At 31.1% G+C, this 18,026-nt stretch overlaps 1 protein-coding gene across 3 annotated transcripts in view; it reads right to left on the bottom strand.

Moving 5' to 3' along the window:
- Nucleotides 1-18,026, bottom strand: part of LOC124531050 (voltage-dependent L-type calcium channel subunit beta-2) — a 157,623-nt gene that overhangs the window by 50,021 nt on the left and 89,576 nt on the right. The window contains exon 1 of one of the 3 annotated variants that reach the window (XM_047105488.1): nucleotides 6,487-6,517. The exons of the other annotated variants lie outside the window; for them this stretch is intronic. The gene's annotated coding sequence lies outside the window, so the exon portion shown is untranslated. Of the gene's footprint in view, nucleotides 1-6,486; nucleotides 6,518-18,026 lie in introns of those variants that run through there. 3 annotated transcript variants of the gene reach the window in all.

Here is an 18,026-nt window from a genome sequence, read left to right as displayed (position 1 = left end):
GGGTTGGTTGGCACGTGTTGGGCAAACAACGTAGCCTATGTCCTTTCTCGGAGATCAAGTTTGCTACATACCAATTTCATAAAATTCGGTTCGCTAATTTAGCAGTGAAAGAGTGCTGTCGCTCTTTCAGACACACAAAGTTGCTTTCACGTTTACAATATCCGTATAGATAAATCAATTTTGTGATAAGGGTCGATGACATAATGTCTGCTCAAGATGCCTCATCCAAGGAATGCCTTCGGTATTTCTTGCAATCGAGTGCAGCCACCCACACTCGTTTAGTATTATTTTCGTTGTGACGGTATTGCCACATCGCAGTGAAATATGCCCGCTTACTTACCGGACTGTTTCTCGAATTCATAAAGATATTATAGCGGTACCGTTGCTTAATCTCGTACTGAGGAATAATAATTTATTGATAAGGTATTTGATACGACGATCGTCATACGATACGCATGTGTGCGTCACATTCCTTTACAACACATGTAAACAAATAATGCAATAGATAGCTTTCATAAAATCCGGCAAAGATTATTGACAAGACGTATAACCCTACCGTGTAAAATATTTTGAAAGAATATTAAACAGCAAAATTAAGATGAGCTCTTTGTAATATATATTCAAACTGAAGACTGTTTTGACAGGATGTTGATATATTTCGACGCAAACCAAATCAATACATAAGTCTTAAGCTTTTAAAATGAACTTTCCTCAAGTAATCTAAACTTCAGTTTGAAATACCGATCTTGCAAACGGAAATGTGTTTTCATAGTTTTTCAGCGAGCACAGACTATAAAATGTAGAACTATGCTTCTAACAATCATAAAACGCTGGAGTTTATCGTTTTAATTAATACACGAACACGCGGATATGACGGGATGAATTTAATGAAATAGATTTAATGACTTAGCTAGTTTTAATATTACAAACTTTTATGATTTTTTTAAATGGGTTGATTTACTGACAAATGCCCACTTATTATCATATTCACTGTCAGAAATAAACCACCGTCAATTTACCACCTTCTTTGGTAACTATGTTACATCTCTCGTGTCTGTAACCTGGGTCAATGATGAACACAACAATACTAAGTATTATTATTTGGTGGTAGGCTTTCTGATGAGGAGGTGGTTCCTCCCTTGTTAGAGCTTGTACTACGTGTTACCTAAAAAGAAATACAAACCACGTAATATCATTAGACTGCATCCTTTTAGAAACTCAAAAAAACGGATAGTAATAATTGCAAACGATATAGTTTCTTTTTTATTATGTCCCAGAATTTCAAGATGAAAACTGCAAATAGCAGCTCTTAAAAGTCATCTAATACGAATACAAATTTAGTAATGGTAACAAAAAAAAAAACGCATGCCACGTGCTAGCGACGGAAGCGTGCCCCCTCCACACCGAGATAGTGCACCGGCTATTTCTAGTGTCGGAGACACTTCTTTGGTACTTTGTTGTGTGATTTGGTTTAGTGGTTACAGACCTAATGATTTATAGACCGCGCATATCGAAGAAAAGTTATTATTAGAGATAGCTTTCACTGTCATACCTTATTTAATTAAGAAATTTTATTTATTTATTCAAATGTAATCAAAATATTCTATACTCAAGTAGGCTCATACAAGTACTTTTGAGTCGTTATGTTAAAATATTGAATTAATAAAGCTACTTCCGTGTCGGAAAGGAGAAAATGTGTGTCGTAACCTAAAATCTTATATAAATATGGACTATCAACAGTTAATAACATAATGTTGTCTTAAATTTTCGCGATTATTACACATTTTAATTGTTTAATAACATTAATTTTGTTTAATAATATTGATTAATAACATTATATTAATCAATAAAAGTCTAAAATATTTGGAGTACGCATCTTAACTACAAATGCCCTCTCTAAATCTTCCTAAGTTGCGACAACGACATGCGCGAGTTTCAACGCATCCGGTGCGCACCGTCGCCTCCTGACTCATTATCTTTATTAGTATTATACACTCAAATGTATATCAATGCGTAAGGACTAAGTGAGATATCGAAAATATAACTATATTAAGTCTCAGTGTTTTGCAAAAACAATTAGCGCTACCTACCGTCTACCCGTGACCACGAACGCTGTAAAGTGCTCGAAACGTCGGGATGATAAAAATAATTAATATACGCGATTTAAATCCGTTTAAACTAGTTTTATTTCAATGAGCGTTAGCTAGCTTAATCTCATACGAAACTAGGATGGCTAACTATGATTATTAGGAGACAACTGAAATCAATAATCATAATGTTGCTACGCCATCTTTATTGTATTCGAAACTTGTATCGTCAAGCAACTAATTAGTACAACTAAACCGATACTCTAATCATCAGCCTGATGAACGAAAGCGAACTGATTTATTTATAAATTTTAAGTATACGAAAACTCAATCGTGCCCAGATTTGAATCCGAAGTCTTCGGTTAAGAGCAACGTTTTCGGATTAAAGCATTCTCTGTTCTGTATAGAACCGGCTAGATATTTAGTAGTTCTATTTTATATATGAGTTAAATATAATTGAATTTATATAAAACATCCTGCCTGAAAATCAACAACTTGTAGCTCCATACTTTTTATCATATATTATTTTTAAAATTGATTTGTATTTATGAATCATATTGAAAAATATATTTCATGAATCAATAATTTAATAATCATACATATATACATTGAAATGCATGCATCAAAAAATCAAAGAATACTAACTCCAGTTTGTTATGTACCAGAAGTACGATGATGACTAATACTTACAATTCCGAAAAATCTTATGAAACGAGATTAAGAACTTGGTTGCATCCCACAATTGCCGGATGTCGAATTACTCAGATCGTAATGAGTAAGTCTCACGGCCTCTGAGTCGTTAAATAAATTATTTGTCTATAACGCTTAATGGTATTCATATTTCTGGAATTCGGTTTTTTATGTGACGTTACTGCTTACAACCGTTAGATTTCGCTTAATTTCTTGGATCTCGTGAAGTCGATACTTGTTTGGGTCAGACATAATCTCAAACTCGTAATAAAACAAGAGGTCAAAAGTAATTTACATCTATTTATTTTTTATATGACACTGTTATTAAGTATTTTATGATAAATGTATTTGTGTGTTAAAAACAACTTAAAATTACAGTTTTATAATTGTATCCTTTGTATATATGGTAATTAGTACTTAAGCATATATAAGAAGTTAATTTAAGGCAATTCGAAGTCAGATTTATAATTATATAGCATGCGTTGTTACTAATAATGGTACACAATTAAATAATTGTAATTGAATTTTTGTACGTCTTCCCTAAATGGGACATCAACATATACTAAATATTGTGTGAATACAATTTTGCAACTTAATTTTGAAACAGTGACCAACTACTTCAGCTGAAATTTTGCTGACAATAGAATCGAGTAAATTAATAAGTTTAGTTTGATTGTATTCGTTACAGCTGGGCGTTATAAGGCGTTATGAGAATAATATTGTGTCACGAGAACAGGGCAAATGTACCTAGTCCCTGATTTATTAATAATAAGTATGTGAAAATTAATAGTTTTACGAGACTTATTTTTAATTCCGACTTAATATATAATTTGAAAAAGAATTTTCAAGTAAAATACGCTATAACTTATAACACAATTACAAAATATTTAGTGAAAAGATTTAGTGCAAACTTTAGAAAAAGCTTATAAAAAATACGTTGGGGCGGTACTAGCGTTCCACAATACAAGATGTGGCCGCACCTTTATTTCTTTTCTCATAAACATTGAATAATTATAAATGATACTAGATCTATTAAAAAGGTTAACTACAATTAAAACCAATAAACGTCACCGACCATGTAGAACATTAAAATACAATCATTCTAATATATTTCGAACGCATTAATAAAGCCCTAAATTCTCTAAAAAACATCAAATGACCGAAACAGGTTCACACAAATACAGTTTCTAGTCATAAAGTAATTTCATTAATTATTTTACGTCTAATTAAGTCCCCGGCTAATATATCACAGGAGAAAAGTCATAAGACACCACCCACGATAATTCCGCAGCCTCCACACGTGAGGCATATGCCGACCAGTTTTAATTAAAATAAATTGACCCAATCAAATAATCTGTTGACGGCCGGGGTCCGTTTACACGATCTTGTCTTAATAACAATAAATCTATAGAAATGTTATTACGATAAATGTTTTATTTTTAATGTTTTTAATGCTTAACACGGTACACTATTGAGTATCGTATTAATTAAATATATTCATCATTATATTATATTAAAGCTAAATGTTTTATAGGTATTGCCAGTTAAGAAGACTTATGTATTGTTACGTTAACAGTGAATACGAAATAGAACAGTTTTCGAACTTTCAATAATTAAGAAATATTAACGAAACCTTCCTTGCTAATAAATTACGTCTCATATGTACTGGCTCTCTAACATTTCAAACAGAAATACAAGACAGGTAGAATTTCCAAATGATTGGTTTTATGTAAATAAAAATCGATATGAATAATACTATACTGCAAAAAATACTTTAAAATATCGTTACGATATCGTTGCTATATTCTGTTGGAGTTTGTATGGACTAACTGTACAAAGTAATAATATCGAACAACCTAGAATCCTTAATACGAGTTTATTAATTAGATCATTGCGCTATGGTTTTTCTAATTTTGTACTTTTATCTTTAGAATTAAGAAAAAATTTACAAAATGTTAGCTTAAAATAGCTTGGCTAGGGAAATTGTTTTGATGCACTTGAATATCACGATGTTGGAAATTATTAGCCAAAGTTTATGATTATTTATTAATATAACATTGCTGCAAAGTTATTTCTTAGCGTGTTTGACGTGATATCACACGCCTAACCTGTATACTGTGTATGATATCGTCCTTACCAATTTCAAGGCGGTCAATCCCAAGAAAAATAAATCAACTAAGCAGGATATATTATACATATTATAGTACAGAAGTACAAGTACAGAAGCATGTGTAGTGTAGTGCGTAAACACTAGTGCAATGTCTATTCTCTCGCTCTCATAGCCCGCCTGGGTAGGTACCACCCACTCATCAGATATTCTACCACTAAACAACAATTCGCAGAATTGTTGTGTTCCGGTTTGAAGGGTGAGTGAGCCAGTGTAAGTACAGGCACAAGGGAAATAACATCTTAGTTCCCAAGGTTGGGGCGCAGTGACGATGTAAGGAATTGTTAATATTTCTTACAGCATCATTGTCTATGGCTGATGGTGACCACTTACCATCAGGTGGCTCATATGCTCGTCCGCTAACCTATTCCATAAAATAAAATAAATAAAAAATAAAATAAATACGACCGGAAAGAATACAGGCGCAGGACTTTACGTGCCTTTCGAGGCATGGGAGTGTAACACTTCCAAATGCCAGGCTTTTTAATTTATTCAATAGACAAACACAAAAACTTTTGTGTGAATTGGGTTTGAACCCTGTACCTTGGGTTTTGCTGCTATATATCTAACTACTAGACCAACGAGATAGTCATATCTATACTGTGTTTAGTCAGTTTATAGGATAAGACAAAAATGCAAGCATTTCATTTATAAATACACAAATAATTCGTTTGTAATTTATAACAAATGACTATAATAAAAAAAGCATTTTGAGTATATGGATATTGTGTTAAATTAATTCTTTGAAAATTCCTCAACATAGACGCGACGTTAACGTAGATAGCCTTCATTTTATCATTGTGTCGTGTGTGTACCATTATCATTACTCTTAATTAATCTTGATATTATCTTTATCACATTAACTAATTATATTAATGTTAACAAACTCAAAGATCGAACAGCAAAGCGAAAGCGAGCAAGCGACATCAGAAAGCTACGGCCACATCTACGCCATTGCCAAGTAGGATGTTAACAAGTGTAGCTGTAACATAACAAGCAATAAGCATCGCTGTAGCTTTTCGCAGGTTTTATATAGGACTTGTATAATTACGTATAATTTCATACTTTTAGCAATATACTGCTAATTTAAGCTGACGAGTCACATAGTTCAAAGAACACACAAAATAAGGCGAAATGTAAAAAATATAACCAAACTGGCAATAAATAACATACATATATATATACTCGTATATTTCATAAAAAAAATAGCAAAAGTTCACATTTAAATTACTTTAATTGTTTAAAAATTAATATAGCAGTTAAATTCATTACCTACATTCATTTGTTTCACAGGAGTAAGCGGTAAATTTCGTTTATATGATAATAACATTACTTCTTCTTCACTATAATCATCATCGAAGTTAAAAATAAATAATATATTCTATATCAATTGATTAAACATTTTATAACGAGAATCGATTTAAATAAAGAACTCTTGAAATAAAAAAGTCGATCGATTCCAATTCGATTCTAATTATTATAATCGATAATTCAAATTGGCGATGTGTTAATGGTTATCGCGATTAATTTTGGTTGACTTACCTTAGACGATATAAGCGTCAAGGTGGGCGAGGACTCCTGTGAAACAAAAGACAACTGTCCTGCTTTAATTGATTTTTGAAAGAAAAAGAAATTATAAATAAAAATGTGACGTACCCTTTTACTTCTTATTCATATCGATTTTGGTTTTTGTCTTGTTATAATTATTTTTAATTAAATTACAAAACGTCCTTGAAAGTACTAATGTAAGCAAAGCAAGGGTCGTAATACAGCCCTAGAGCTAACTAAAATTGTTTCGTTTATTTATTTTTCTTTTGTCTATTTTACTACACCAAGAAACAAAATATTTGAGATTGGCACGGAGAGATAACATTTCCGTTTTTAAACAGAGAACTAATTAAAAATATCGATACATAGTTGATATCGTTAGAGTTGGCCTTGAAATAAAAAAATATCGATATTGAAATCGAATAGAAATTGTTTATTTATAAATTGTATTTTTTTCTTATACTTTCGTTAGTATTATGGTTGCTCAATAATGTATTGGTCATATGAGGAAAATTGTGAGCAATATCATGTACAGTTCGCACGTAGGCATTTAGTTCGAGAAGCAATTTCCTTTCACTTACAAGTGCTTAAGCACGTACAACCTATAAGTAATAACCTAAAATAAATTAACCGTTGCTCGTTCACAGATTTTCAAACATCGAATTAAAATATTATCATTATAAAATATCACTTCATTTCATACAGTTTTATTCTATTAATCACAATATATAGTGCATAGATGTGTGTGTAAATTCACAGTGCATTGTCTGATCCCTTACTCTCATATCCGATTTGACTTCACATCCGAAAAGAAAGGAAAAAGTCCAGGCGCTGGATCAATAGCTTTACGTGTATTCCGATAAACTGATGTTGAAAGACATAATTTACAGACAGCGGACTGTTAATGAGATTTTCTCTATAGATAAACTTTATAACTCTTTAATAAGTCGATATGTAATCCCAGGACTTCGAGATCTGCCTTATAAATAGCCACTAGACAAACAAGGCAGTCACCATTAATAACACATTCAGCTTTTTTCATTTGCAAACCTTTTAAATGATTTAGTGATTATATTAACAGCTTATATAAGCTTTAGTGTAAATATTGATATAAGTACTTAAGCAAAATATAATCATAATAGCATTTAATGTTTTTTTTTGTTAATTATCAATGTCTAAAACAGTTTGTACAAAAACTATAAATAACAAAACAAAAAGCCTCGCAACCTGTACTTTATAGTTATGAGAATATTTTACGATCGACAGAGCGGAAGATTATTCGAACGTATAATTACACACTACATGTGAATAATCAGCGCGTACAAACTAACAAAAAGATCCATTACACGCCGACGGACAAAAAAGTGCCGATCGCAATTATCTACTAGGAACGAATATTTAACATTATAAACAATTGCTTTTATTACTATTAAACGTCAGTGATAATTACTCGCAATACGAAGCATCGCAAAAAACACGCCGACAAAAAACGAATCGTACGAGCAAGACAGTTTGGGAACGGCAAAAAGTCGACTCTTCCCTTCTTAAATTATCCTGTCACGCTCAACTATAAAATGCAATTGGTTCTCAAAAAATTCAAACTCGTTAGAATAACGTATGGTATCGGCATTCGTTTATAAAATGATCCTTAAAGTCAAGGCGGTAGGGTGAGTGATGGTGGTGTTGTTATGGGTTTATATTGAGTGTCAGGTTGCACAATAGACGCACGCGCATGTACCTGCGCAAGGTGACCCGGCGAAGGGCACGCCCGCGTCCCCCGCGCCTCAACCCCGTTCCTTGGATTCGTTTGCACGGACACGCCATTGCTGAAATGGCTTACATTATAGTGACGTCACGGTACTAGAAACCGCATCGATGTTTTCGACTTTTACTTGCCTACTTCGAATTTCGACGATATATTGAAAATAAGAAAGACAGATGATATTAAACAACGGGCATATATTTTCATTAAAAACAATATTTATAAATTTTTCTCCTAACAAGCGTGTACCTTTATCGATTATTTTATCGATACGGTCGTTTTTCATTGTAGGAGTTAAATTTTTTGCAATAGAATCCCACAAAGTCAATTGAGACAATTTTACTGTCATTAAAAGAAATGTTGAATTACAGAACCTTAAGATGTACTTTTTATTAAACCTGTGAAAAACAAAATTATTATGCACTCTTACACAAAAAAATGGATTCTTTTTACTATGAAAATGAATTAAATAAACAATCAATTTATCCACATATCACTCGTACAGTTCACAAACGTACCGAGAACCGACAATGTATCATAGATCACTAAACGAAAAAACCACAAATAATTCATCCGCATGACCATAGTTATCGATAATCAACTTACATAAAAAAAACGATTATCTTCAAAGATCACATTCGATACGATAATAATTCCGTGGAAGGTTTCAATTGCACGCGTTTTGACGTACATTCCGATTCACGGTAACAATCAAGGTCGCGTTGGTATCGACAATCGGATTTCGCGACAGCACTAACTATAGAATAGGTTGCCTATAGAAAAAAAGACAATGTATGAAATAGTTTATAAATATTAAGTCATTACTAAACAAACAAAATATTTCAAATATGTATATGAACTTTTATGTACCCCTGACAACTGGAAAAAATATTTCATGATTGAGAAATTAGTACTTGAAAGATTAGTAAGTTTATTTATTATAGTCGGATTTATATCCATATGCTTACTCAAACATACTTTTCACCTCTTTCGTTAAGGTATAGTATTGAAATGTTTAAAGTAAATGTACTATTACTGTTGTACTACACCTCTCCTATCTAGTTGTTGATTTATATTAAGCAGACTTTTAAACGACTTATAAAGTAGGTTCCATTGCGATGGTTTCCTTCAGTGTCAAGCACGACTCCGAGAAAACTCAGTGACACGTGCTCGGATTGGTATCCACGAGTTTTGCTTAAATTTCAGGTATCAAAATTACCTATTTACTGTTAATTTTTTACAATAACTATCATACGAATATCACTAACAGTAATTACATAAATACTTAATACAGTGCATCATGTGTTTAATGAATGTCATGTGTAAAGTCTGCATTATTAATTTTAATGTAACATAAATAAGGATATCTGGATTAATATTTCATTCTTTATACTGATATATAAATTCTTATGAATTTCTAATATCCAAAAACGCTAATCATCCCTAATATATCCCATCTTTCCCGAAAACATAATATCCTACTTTTAAAAAAAAACTATTTTTGTAACTCAAATATTTTAAAGCCCAGCTTTGATTTACTTCACAACTTTTATTAACTCTACAAGATAAAAAAGTTTACTGCGAAGGAATAGTAACATATTGAGTCTATATAATCAATAAAATACCATTTGTTTATTTATACGAGAGAATATAATTAATAGTGATTTTTTGAATTTCGAATTTCGAAATGCAATTATTTTTTAAATCCAGGTGTTAATGGCAAGGCTCGACGTCGACCCAGATTCTCGTATCCGACGCTTTCAGTATGAAACTGTGCCGCCGGAAACGGCGCGGAGCATTGTTTTTCAGAGATTTCAATGTGTTTCATTTACTTGATCGTTTTTAAAGAGATATTTTTTGTGAAAAAAAATCAAATTAATTATCTGGGGACTATTTCTATTTTTAAGTGTAATTCTTTTAAAACTATATTTTCGTACATACAAAAAAATTTAATCTCTATTTTAAGACATTTCAATGGCATTCAGTTATTTTTTTAAAACTTGACTTTATTGAAAATTTTCGTAGGAATTTCTAAACCTATGACAGGTTTTAATTTTATTTCATTGTAAACTGCAAGTCACTCACATTTGGCGCCAAAATGATGAAACCTCTTTTAAGTTTATGTTTAAGAGTCTTTAACCTTTCAATTTCTTTAACCGGCCAGCATTTTTTAGCAAATTTAGTAAATTGCCATTAAAAATCCTCTTTCTGAAAAAAATATATATTAAAATGAACATAAACATAGTTAAATATATAAAACATTGCAATTATATAATTGAGACTATGGATAAGGTTTCCATATGTATATATGTATATCTCCCCCGACTCTATCCGTCATAATTGAGATTAAAACATATTACCTCCTTAATTATGATTTAAAAAAATGTACCAAGTTATATTTTAATTATTACTGGACATAAGAAGACGTCTAATCAAAAGATATCTTCGATAATAGTATAGATTATTTTATTGCGTTGAATTTCACGATATAATTTGATTATCAGATCGTTTTATTACATATAATGAGATAATAAAGGTGGCACCGAAGATGTTAAGGATACACGTTCTGCTTTTGTTACTTATCGAAGATACGTTATTTGTAGCTTCGGCTCAGTGAGGGTATTCTGTAACAAGAAACTCGAATCTCACCGCAAAATATGATTGTCTAATGTCACGTATAAAATGACGTATCATTATGAGTTAGTTATCAATATTCCACGAGTGAGATACGAAGTGATTTCTTTCAGAATCGTACTGTTATTCCGATATAATGATACTTACCATCAGATTGTCTACCAAGCTATTTTCAATGGTAAAAAAAAATTTTGTTAATATAACAACAACAAATGTATTTACATAATATTTCAACAATAACTAATATCGATTAATTATGTAGAGATTGATTGACCGACCTATTGATTGTTCAGACAGGCGGTTATAAAAATATCTTCTACGGAACCCTAGAAAAATGAGTTCGTGTTATTTGCACAAAAATCGGACCGCATGTGTGCAAGCGTTATTAACGAGGACTAATAAAATCGGCACATGTCGAAGCGCAAAGGCAGGTGCACACTATGTTGATAAATCATTTTTTGCGCGCCGCCTGATTGTAGTAGCTTTACATACATCATTGTACGATAAATTATTCCTTTGTCTTAGAGTTCGTTAAACGACTATTGATAAAATTTATGGGTCTATTATAAATATTTATATTCTGTGCTTTAAGTAGAATCTGTGAAATAACTGACAATATCCACTTCAAACGATATCAATTTCATTTTGTTTAATAAATATTACTATTGATTTTCAAATAATAATTGAACATTTCTTAAAGAAAGAATTGATACCTTTCAGTTTAAAAAAAATAAAATCAAAATAATATTTAATGATATATTTTAAAACGGGATCTATATATAATTATAAGTAACTGTATTATTTAAAATTTATATTTATTTAAATAGTTGGTATCTAATTAAAAAAAATAAGTCCTATGAGAATAACTTTACGTCGCGTCGTTCGTCTAACACTCCAGTTAATTATATGACATGTCATTATTTTGAACATAATTGTAAAGGTATCATCAGAAATACCGATTACATTTAAAACCAGTAAAGTTTCGATCATTAAACGAGTAAAACGCCTTCGAAATACTTGAAGCCCCTGTCCCCCGACCCGCCCTCGCCGTCAATCGTAAAACTTACCCCATTAAAATGTTTACAACCTTCTAAAATTGTGCCACAGAGTATAAGAGAATGGAAAACTATAAAACTATACGTAATAGGCCTAGAGCCTATACGGGGATTATGTTTTACGCGTTCCAATTTCAAATAAGAACTTTAAATTTTCGAATTCTTTAAAATTGTTTCAAAATAAAAAGCGCCCTGAGTCCATTAATATTAAAAAATATATATAAGACAGACAATTAAATTATTATTTGAATACAATTTTTTTTTAATTTCATTCACTCCAATCTGGCAAAGGTCTAATTCTACAATAGCTTAACGTAAGGCACGATATAATTAAACTTTCGTCACGTGGACGCTTAGACACTTACTCTTATTCACTAACTTGTAATTGGCAGAGCAACTTGGGTGTGATACTTCCGATAGTTTTCAAATTATATAGAAGTGTATACATGTTTTTATGTGATTTAAATAAGATTATTCTTTTCCCTTTGCGACACTTTGTCTGAAGAGTTAAATGCATAATATAATAAATCTTTTAACTGTATAACAGTCACCTTTTATAACAAATATATTAATGGTTAATAAAGGCTTCCCTGCAATTAAATTTGTAATAACTCTCTAATTTAATCTAATCTACATCGTAAACGAAATTAGAAATATTAACGAAACGTACAGTGCAGCTAACTGCAGAGGTTACGGGATACGATCTCTGGGCAAAGAGATATAACCAAGGAACAAAAAAGTACATTTATTATTTATCAAATGTATTTGAATAATTATAAACATCAAGTTATATATGAATTATCTTATGGAATATTTAAAAAAAAAATTGTACTCCATAAAATAAAACTCGACTAAAACTATACAAATAGAGGATTTAAACAAAAAATGTTAAGGACCAATAAAATATAATCAATAAATTATTTACTTTATTCATCGTAATATATAATAATATAATGCTACAATAAGTTTATTTATCTGTTTGTATTTTGCTCTTACTGGGCGAGTGGGGTTGGGATGAGAGCTAGTGATACATTTTAACTTTGCGAATTAAACAATAGGTAGGTCTAAAACTGACTATTGAGGTCTAGATTATCCCCAAAATTGATTTCCTAAAAATACTACCAAGCTATTCTTGTAATAGCAGCATTTCAAAGGTTATTTCTATTCTTATAAATTGACCTAAATCCTTCTATATACGGCATAGAAATGTAGAGCATCGATCAGGGTAAAACTGTATTGCCGAAAATATAATGGAATCTGTTCAACTGCATTGGTGACGCAGACTTCGTCTGGACTAAATCGATTCGATTTAAAAAAAGAACATAATCTTACTGATATAATAAATGTGATTGTTTGAATTAATGGTTGTTTGTTACTCAATCACATAAATACGGCTGGGGGAGAAAGACGTAGGATACTCTTTATCCGAGAGAAATGCACGGTTTCTATGGAATATAAAGAGGAAATATTTATTTGTTATCAATAAAGTCTGAAACTTCTTAAGCAACTTTAATAATTCTTTTATCATCTTAAAACCTAATCTATTCAAAGTTATAATAGATTCTGTAGTATTTCGTTAGTATTAAAAATATAGAGCTCTGATCACTACCGTGTTTTATACGTTATAAAACGCAGTAAATATTATTATTACTACTAATTACATACGTTACAACATATATATGTTCGATCACAAAGCTTTGCGTAAAAGCTATTAACTGGAAGAAAATTTTCATATTTATTTTCGTAAGCCAGTGTACTAACAGGACCTCAAGGGTATAAATATAAAATATTAGGGAAAATTTGGATTATGATAATGTCTGTAGGTGCTGTTGGCCATTTGCGATCAGGTTGCTTATTTGTCAGCCTGCTCTTTTAAATAAATAAATAAATACATATAAATCAAACAACTTAATATTAATGTCAAGCCTAAACATACTTTGCGGAAATATATCTAAAATAATAATAATCAGAATTAACACATTTATTTATATATTTTTTTTATATATTATATATCAGGCGGACGCGCAAATAGGTCACACTAATTAAAAAAAGAACTTAAAATATGAATGTCTGAGTTAGATCATTTTGCATCAACAGATATAGGCTACGCAGGCCATCCCGCGTCAAGGACGACCGCTCTCAAAGTGACCCATTGTACTACAGAGCGAGCGATCTGGATTACACGGTTGAGCGCGAATTATTTACAATACATAATTGACGACTTATTATATTTAAATAAGTTTCATATTTTTGATGCGAACTTTTTGGTTGAATTAAATGAACGTTTTGTTTTTTGTCATCTGTGCAAATTGGTTTTGGCGCGTAAAATGTTAATTCTTATGAGTAATAATCATTAATAAATTTTAATATGTAATAAATTGTAAGTGATATTATGAAAGAAAAAACTGTATTAGCCCTTTGTAATACGACGAAATTTAAAAGTATTGTATTGTCTCTTATCTATTAACTTCCGTAAACCACATTATATTTCTCCTGTAATCATTCAACTGACACTGGAAAATCTTTTAAGGAACATGCAATATAATACATATACATCGTCAATATAGTTATACTAAAATTAATTAAGTATATAGTTACAAGTAAGTTATGCTCAAAAATATTTATTCTTAATAAGTATCATCACTACGGTTATTGAAGAGGGAAAAAAATGACATTGGCGGGAAAATTAAGGTTCTTTTCTTGATACGCTGATACTTAGAGCCTTATAACTTTATCATACATTAGTCTATTTTTTACATTCATTTCTTACACTTAACCAATAAAGAAACACGTAATTAATTAATTGGGACTATAATACATACAGCTAGTATAAATACACTACAAAATTAACTATCAACAATTGATTAGCAAACTTCACCTTACATAAGTTTCATTTATTTATTCACTTACTTCACAATAGAAGGAATATACCTATCAAGTAATTTAAAAGTACCCGTTTCAAAGATAAATTGATTTTTTATCTTTCGAGATTTTTACCGACGTTTTCCTGATCGATTTCTACAGCCATTCTCAAAAGAGATGACTTCACTTTCTTTTTCCTCATTCCCCTGATCCAACGGGACTGGAATCCGACACGATCGTGGCTAACTGCAAAACTTCAGGCACAAAACTGATTTTTATATCATTACGTGGTTCCGAATGATATCAATTTATGACGTCATCCTGAGATTTCATGACATAGAGAACCTTTTTTTTTAAATCAATATAAAAATCAAAATAAACTTTATTCAATTGGGCTTTTATAAGCACTTTTGAATCGTCAATTAACAATTAAGTGAAGCCACCGGTTCGAAAAGTAGATTCTACCGAGAAGAACCGGCAAGAAACTCAGTATTTAATTATTTTAATCGAACCAGTCTGCATTTGACACAAAATCTTTCCACTTCACTAGATTATGTAATTGGAAAAGTATTACTAAATTGAATTATTATTTTGTGTCTATTAATTTGCAAGCGATATCGCATGCACTTCGGTTATGGCAGATCTTCAAGGACGTCTAGTCTCAATGTGACCCATTGTGCTACATAGCCGGCGGTCTGGATTAGACGGTTGAAGCGCAAATTACAATTGTTCCGAGAACCGCTATACGTCTGGCGGGTGTTCTTTTGTCTGCTCATTATTTTTTAGACCTTTGATACTTTGTGATATAGTTTTCGGATACCGGAATACTGTTCCGTTCATTGTTGTTTGTAGTTAGTTGATTTAATTTCATTTACGTAACAATTACTTCAACTTTAAGCACCTAAATATAAATCTATGATAACTAAATATGTAGTAGAACAAAACAAATTGTGATCAGAAAAAAAAAACACAAAAGAGATTTTATTTGTTGAGGATTAGAATCTCAATAAGTACTTAATCTTATTACAATGAGATTTCCTTAACCACATATACCGGGGAATTTCGATGATTCATCCACTTGAGAAATGTGTGTACCGAATATATAAGAATAATACATTTAATTAAATATTAACAATGACGCATCGAACGTAAGTATGTAGAATATTTTTTACAATATAAATCGACCATTCGTTACAGATATACACAACCTTATATTATAACACCCATTAGTGCACTTCGCAAACGAATAAACGACCCTTATTTCGAATTCCGTCTCTCTCGCACACAAACAAAAAACGTGTACCTACACATGAGTCGCGCAATCCTCTGCATTCCATACCCTCACTAATACAAGAAATTACTGAATTTAAACAACATTCGAAAATCGACCTACACTCGATCATGATTAGAATCAAATTGCGCATCGAATTGTTATATTTTTTTAAAAATCCAAGTGCGAAGGGTCCCAGCAATTCGGCCAGTCTTAATATAAATAACAATAACAAGTCGGGTCGGATCTTAAAACCTTTTTAGAAACATTAAGCAGTTTTGACAGATGAGGTTGAACAGCGTTGTCTCGTTCCAGATTTCAAATAAAGAATGTTACATTATCTTTATATTTAAAATAATATATTACTCGTCCATTAAATACTCTTTGCTAGGTATAATCGTTAAAGTAGAAAATCTCTTGACTTTTACGTACAAATGTGCTTATTGAGTAATGCTTCTTTGTAATTCTAAAAATCCATAAGTAGATTAAATCTCACCGAATAGAATCGTTAAATATATTTAATCTTGACGCCTACGTGTATGCTTTATTAATGTTGTAATTATACGATCAGTTAAAATGTTTAATAAAGCTTATGTCATTAAATTTACATTATTAATGATTTTAATATACTGTGCTTAAAGTAAAGTTCTGAGAAATTTTTTGTGTGAAATTAGGATTACTAAAGTAACAAGTGTGGAGAGACGTGCACAAAATTGTTTACATTTATAAAAAAGGGGGTAGCTCGTTTAAATAATAAAATAACAATATACATAAGCCATTCTGGATTTTTACGAATTTAATTTTTAAAATACATACCTCTATAATATAGCACAATAAGTTTGTCTAGTGAACAGAAAAGATAATAAATATCAAAGAAATTCAATCTGCTATTATTTATATACCAATTAAGATAGTCAAATGGCTAAAACACGATGTAAGCCAAAGAATTCAATTGAAGACAAAAATATTTTTCACCTAAATTTATGTTAATAATGCATTTTGCGTTTTTTTTAAAGACGAACGAACGAATAAAGAAGAACATCATACAATAATCAGCACGTATTAGATGAAATCCTTCTTATAAATATCGAAAAACCTGCGATAGAAATCTGTCTCTTTACCAAAATCTTATCCAACGTTTAGATATTTAGGCACTTCACTCATAACATCCTCCTGCCCTTATCCCAGTTTCATTTGGGGTCGGGGCAGCATGGTTTTGACAGTTATACTAGTGACCCGCCCCGGCTCCGCACGGATGCAATGCTGTATGCGTATACCGTTTTAGTATATAACACATGTATTACATACAAAAGCCTTTCTCGTGAAATACTCTATCCATTAAAAAAAAAACCGCATCAAAATCCGTTGCGTAATTTTAAAGATTTAAGCATACATAGGGACAGAGAGCGATAAGCGACTTTGTTTTAAACTACGTAATGATATTAAGTCAATTCTTTACGACCCAGAGAAAAATTAAATAATAATATTTCAAGTCATTGCTCATAAACAGCCGCAGTTACCATACTGTACCATCGCCTCAATAAATAATAAACAACGATATAAAAAAAACGCAAACTAAATTCTTTACACATGTAACACACTTTCCATACTCTATAATAACGGTTATGTGAGACAAAAGTTTAGAAATAATACTAAATTCGCGCCCGCGCGTCGTATAATTTATCTCCCTGGCTAGCCTAATGGCCGAAGACGGTGTGATTAGCATAAAATGACGATAACATATTGACAATTGCGGGCACGACGATCTACAAACACATAAGGTTATATATTTAACTTTAGAATATTACGTTATCTAGATTTATATCATTAGATTATTTTTGTAAGAGAAATTTGATATTCCATGATTAGAATGCATTTAGTATTTATTATTAGAAATATCTCATAGATGTATAATTTGTGCATACGGATTTACTCGCTTATATTTAAAAAA

Source organism: Vanessa cardui, chromosome 7, assembly GCF_905220365.1.
Source record: "Vanessa cardui chromosome 7, ilVanCard2.1, whole genome shotgun sequence".
NCBI lineage: Eukaryota > Metazoa > Arthropoda > Insecta > Lepidoptera > Nymphalidae > Vanessa > Vanessa cardui.
This window is presented reverse-complemented; position numbering and strand designations above follow the sequence as displayed.